This window comes from Eutrigla gurnardus (genome assembly GCF_963514095.1).
Source record: "Eutrigla gurnardus genome assembly, chromosome: 16".
Taxonomy (NCBI): domain Eukaryota; kingdom Metazoa; phylum Chordata; class Actinopteri; order Perciformes; family Triglidae; genus Eutrigla; species Eutrigla gurnardus.
In genome coordinates this window covers 23159172-23165405 of record NC_139927.1, presented here as the reverse complement: position 1 = coordinate 23165405, position 6234 = coordinate 23159172, and positions in this window count along the sequence as shown.

Genomic DNA, 6234 nt, shown 5'->3' with positions numbered 1-6234 from the left:
TCGGCATCTCTACTGTCACTAACTTGACTACTCCCGGGATCACTCTCGGGAGTCTGGCTATGCTTTCTGGTCCAGCAGAGTCCACTGAGGTCCTGACCGATGCAGACTGCTAACTGGCCTGACGCTGGAAACACCACATTGTAGCTCCACCTGCCCGCTGCGTGACTGCTCAACTACTCCTGCTTTCTGGTCTACGGCGACGTGGTTGGGATGGATCCATCTCGGCGTGGCTGTGCCTGCTGCTATGGACTACTACTGTTGATACTATTGCTTCTGTTAATACCACCACTACTGTTAATGCTACTACTACCATACTACCAACACCAAATGCAGTTGGAACCCAAGGGCCTGGGCTGCACGAGATTTCTGCCTAAAAGCCTATTAAGGCAGTTTTTTCTCGCCACTGTCGCTGTAACGCTTGCCCCTGGGTGATGTTGGGAATTTGAAATTGTGTTGACTCTTGAAATTTTGAGCGTATTCTAGTCCTGCTCAATGTGTTAAGTGTCCTGAGATGACTTCTGTTGTGATTTGACACCATAAATAAAATTGAATTGAATTGAATTGAATGTCCAAAAATGGTTGCATTGATCCTTCTTTTCACAGATGCATCAGTCTTTCTCTCGGATTGATTATTATTTTATTGATTCTAAACGAATTCCCAATGTACTTACTGTTAATTACCACCCTATTGTTATTTCTGACCATGCCCCTCTTTCTTTAGACATTGAGTTTTCCTCACAACCCCGGTACCCAACACCTTGGACGTTCAATACATTACTTCTTTCAGATGATAAGTTTAATAAATTCATTGCAGCTAAAATTGATGATTTTATTGCTATAAATAAAAATGACTCATGCTCAAGCTGGGATCGGCTCCAGCCCCCCCGTGACCCTAAATACAGGATAAGCGGTAGAAAATGGAGGATGGACTCATGCTCATTGCTCTGGGAATCGTTAAAAGCATACCTACGGGGACAAATAATCTTGTACTCTGCCCATTTGAACAAGTCCCATAAAGCCAAATTGCAAGAACTCTCTATTAATATCACTAAATTAGACCAACAACTTGCTACCTGCCCCTCTCCCAGTTTACTTAAACAACGTGTTGAGCTACAGACTGAATTCGATTTTATCACCACTAATGATGCAGAGCGACTTCTCTTACGATCACGCGCCACATATTATGAACATGGTGATAAGGCAAGCCGGCTTCTAGCTCATCAGCTACGTCGCCAGGCAGCCTCACGTATGATTCCCAAGGTAAAAGATTCTTCAGGCATAGTGCATAGAGATCCCACCACCATTAATTCTGTTTTTCACTCATTCTATTCCTCTTTATATAAGTCTGAATCTCCACCCGACACTACTGAAATTAACTCGTTCCTAGATAACCTCAATTTCCCTGTGATAAACCCAGATTCTGCTAAAGAACTTGACTCGCCGTTAACGGTAGAAGAAATTATTCTTGCTATGAGAAACATGCAAAATAACAAAGCTCCTGGCCCGGACGGATTCCCAGTTGAGTTTTTAAAAATATTTCAGGAAAAACTGTCCCCATTACTGCATGCTGTATATAAGGAATCGCTACAACATGGTACTCTCCCTCCTACTTTAATAATAATAATAATAATAATAATAATAATAATAATAATAATAATACATTTAATTTAATAGCACCTTTCAGGTCACTCAAGGACACTTTACAAAACAGACTGGGTTAAAATCATACAATCAGTTAAACAAAAGTAGATAAAAAACACAAAATCAACACAATAAAATAGGCAGTGACGGTAAAGGCAGGGAGTTACGCCCAATTTCCACTGCATACGTCTCCGCTGCGGTGCGTCTCCGATCCGGCTTCGGTCCGCCGTCCGCCAATCCCCACAGGATGCGTTTGAGTCCGCCACGGTGCAGTCCGGTAGAATGACTGTGACGTCGCGAGACCTCGCGATAATACGTAATCGCGTGAGACTGCAGTTAAAGTGTAAGTTTGGCGGAAATTGAAAATAAAGCTATTTTCTGAATGAAAATACATCAACTAAGCCGTGGAGGAAGTAATTTTCGCTCATCACACAGTTCAGAGCTAGCACGGGCGGGAGCTAGAGTCCAAAATCGCAAACAGTGGGTTAGCATGGGGCCAACAGCCACACGCTTTCAAAATCGCATTTTTAAACCACTAACATTGCTCAAAACAGCGCCAAACCTCGTCAGCAGCTTGCTCTGGGTGTCTACACATAAAACGAAGCACCAACAACTCAGTTCATGAACCCGAAGTTTATAACAGAAGACAGTTAAGAACACTCACCAATTCTACCCCTGCCAGCTCCTCGCGAAGGATAGTCCGTAAGTGTCGATTACCGAACGCAATGCAAAAGTGAAAGTGAAACTGAAGATTTCGCCCAGAATAAAACGAGTATACTTTTAAATTAGTGGCAGTTTGGCCAAATATAAGTTAATAACGGTGGGTAAAAACGTCGGGATAGTTTGTATACACTTCCAATCAGTTCAAGACAGCAGCCTTATCTGAAGCACATACATGTCACGCGAGATCTCACACGGGAACACGAGAGCTGCGTTCGGTAATCGACACTTACGGACTATCCTTCGCGAGGAGCTGGCAGGGGTAGAATTGGTGAGTGTTCTTAACTGTCTTCTGTTATAAACTTCGGGTTCATGAACTGAGTTGTTGGTGCTTCGTTTTATGTGTAGACACCCAGAGCAAGCTGCTGACGAGGTTTGGCGCTGTTTTGAGCAATGTTAGTGGTTTAAAAATGCGATTTTGAAAGCGTGTGGCTGTTGGCCCCATGCTAACCCACTGTTTGCGATGTTGGACTCTAGCTCCCACCCGTGCTAGCTCTGAACTGCGTGATGAGCGAAAATTACTTCCTCCACGGCTTAGTTGATGTATTTTCATTCAGAAAATAGCTTTATTTTCAATTTCCGCCAAACTTACACTTTAAAGAACTCTGAAAACCTCTGATCTGTTGACTCCGTACCTGGCCCCGCCCATTCTGACGTTTTTGTGATGTAGTTAACTGAAATATGATCCGTCGTCAAGAGGTTTTATTAACACTAGTGTTTTATTTTGAAAAGTAACTGGATGTTTTATTGTTGAGTATGTACCGAACTTCCTGTTTCGCTATGTTTGCTCTGTGCTGAATTGCTGCGCCGTGGTCCGCCATCCACCAGAAATAGAAGTCCTCCGTATTTGTTGCGGAGAGCAGCGGACTGCCGGAGCTGAGACGCAGCGGACCTGGTGGGGATTCACCCATAGACTAAAGTGAAACGTATCTGCTCCGCTGGCGTGGCGGAGACGCAACGCAGCGGAGACGTATGCAGTGGAAATTGGGGGTTAGAGGGAGTAGGCAGTCCGGAACAGGTGAGTTTTGAGTCTTGTTTTGAAGATGGGGAGAGAGTCACAGTTACGGAGGTCGGGTGGGAGGGTGTTCCAGAGCTGAGGAGCAGAGCGGCTGAAGGCCCTACCCGCCATAGTGCTGAGGCGGGCAGGGGGCACAGAGAGGTGGGTGGAGGAGGAGGATCTGAGGGAACGGGTGGGGATGATGACGTGCAGGAGGTCAGAGAGCTAGGGAGGGGCGAGGTTGTGAATGACCATGAATGAGTTTGTAATTGATACGAAATTTTACAGGAAGCCAGTGAAGGTGCTGGAGGGGTGATGTGGTGGTATGTGGGGGTCTTTGTGATGATACGGGCGGATGAGTTTTGGACCAGTTGGATTTTATGAAGAGTCTTTTGAGGGAGGCCGAAGAGGAGGGAATTGCAATAATCCAGACGGGAGGGGACGAGGCTGGACAAGGACAGCGGTGGAGGGGGGGGTGTGGGAGGGGCGGAGTCTGTTAATGTTGCGGAGATGGAAGTAGGCGGTGCGGGTGGTGATGTTGATGTGAGAGTGAAAGGAGAGTGTGCTGTTGAGGATGACACCCAGACTCTTTACCTGAGGGGAGGGGGAGACTGAGGAGCTGTCGATGTTGAGAGAGAAGCTGTTAACTTTAGAAAGGGTGGATTTAGTGCCGAGGAGGAGGATTTCAGTTTTACTGCAGTTTAATTTAAGGAAGTTTGAGGTGAACCAGGTTTTTAATTCGGAGAGACAAGAGGTGAGGGAGGGGGGTGGTAATGTGGAATTTGGTTTACAGGAAAGGTAGAGCTGGGTGTCATCCGCGTAGCAGTGAAACTGGATAATGAATTTACGGAGGATGTGACCGATGGGGAGGAGATAGATGATGAAGAGAAGGACTGATCCCTGGGGCACACCTGCAGTGACTGGGGAGGGTTCTGAAGTGAAGGATTTGAGCTGTACAAGCTGAGTGCGGCCTGTGAGGTAAGAGTGGAACCAGCTGAGGGGAGTGTGGGAGAGGCCGATGGAGGAGAGTCTACTGAGGAGGATGGGGTGTGAGATGGTGTCAAAGGCAGCACTCAAATCAAGGAGGATGAGGATGGAGACAGAACCAGAGTCAGCTGCAATGAGGAGGTCGTTGGAATTTTGGAAATTAAAGGTAAGTTAGAAATGGGGCGGAGGTTATCGTAGTTGTTGGGGTCTGAACCTGGTTTCTTTAATATGGGGGTGACAGCGGCAGTTTTGAAAAGTGAAGGGACTGTTCCAGATGAAAGTGAAGAGTGGATAATAGCTGATATGAAGGGGAGCAGGGAGGAGGAGCAGGATTTGACTAGGGTTTGGGGAGGGGGTCGAGCTGACATGTGGTGGGCTTTGATCTGTGGATAAGGTCGGAGATTTCAGAGGTAGTGGGAAGAAGAAAACTGGAGAAGAGATGACAGGGTGGAGGAGGTTCAGGTGGGGAGAGAGGAGACGAGTTGAGATGTAGCTTCTGATGGATGTAATGGATTTTCTGGTTAAAGAAGTCCATAATGGAGTTACAGGTTTCCGTGGAGTACAGGTAGAGAATTTGGGGGCTGGGGGATTTTATTCATGACAGAGAAGAGGGTTTTTGAGTTTCCTTCGTTGGAGAGGATGAGGCGTATGGGATGAGTAGTAGCTGGTTTTGGTTTGAGAAATTAGGTCCTTATAGCGTGAAATATGGGTGGTGTACATGTCCTTGTGGATGGTGAGACCAGTTCTTTTGTAGAGTCGCTCAAGCTGACGGTTTTTGGTTTTCATGGACCTGAGCTCGGGGGTAAACCAGGGGCCAGATGTAGAGAAGGACACAGACCGGGTTTTCAGGGGGGCGAGTGAGGTGAGAGTGTTGGTGAGAAAGGTGTTATACAGAGCGACCAGTTCATCGGGGGTGGAGAAAGAGTCCGGGATCTGAAGACTGGCAATATTAAAGCAGAGAGTATCGGTGTTAATGTCCTTGATATTACGAAATGAAATGAGACGGGGTGATTTGATAGTGGAAAGGTGGAGTACAGCGTTAAAAGTGAGGAGAAAGTGGTCTGTTACAGGGAAAACATCAGCAGTAGGCTTGGAGGGGGTGAGACAAGAGCAGCAAACTAAGTCCAGTGTGTGTCCTTTAGTGTGGGTGGGGAAATCTATGAGAGGTTGTAATCCAAAACTGTCCAGACAGGATGCAAAATCTCTGGTGAGAGACAGGTTGGTGTTGTCCATGTGTATATTGAAGTCCCCCAGCACAATTAAATTAGGTGACAGAGTGGATATATGAGTGAGTAGGGTGGAAAATTCGCTGATAAAATGACTGTGTGGCTTGGGGGGGGGGGGGGGCGGTAAACTGTGGCAATGATGGTTGGTGAGGGTCCAGGAAGCTTAAAAACAAGGCATTCAAATGAGCTGAATGCAGGGACAGAGACGGACAGGACTTTCCACTTCTCGAGATGGATTACCGCGAAACCTCCTCCATGGCCGTTGCCATGGGGACGGCAGATATAAACAAAACCGGGAGGAATGGATTCATTGAGTGTGGAGAAGTCGTTAGGCTGTTGCCAGGTTTCTGTTAAAAAGAGAAAGTCGAGCTTACGGTCTGTGAGGAGATCTTGGACGAGGTGTCCTTTGCTCGTGAGTGAGCGGATGTTCAAGAGTCCGAAGTTGACAGCGGAGGTGTCGTGCTTGACAGCGGTGGCATCAGCCGACCTAGCCAGGCCGGCTAATGCGTGGTGGCTGGCGGTACGGCCGGAGTTTCTGGGAGAGCGACAAGAGGTGGACCAAGTAGAGTTGGCTGCACCGGCAGACAAGCCTCCATAAGTCTCCTCTTAAAAAAAGATAAGGATCCGGTTCTCTGCAGCTCCTACAGACCTCTCTCTTTAATA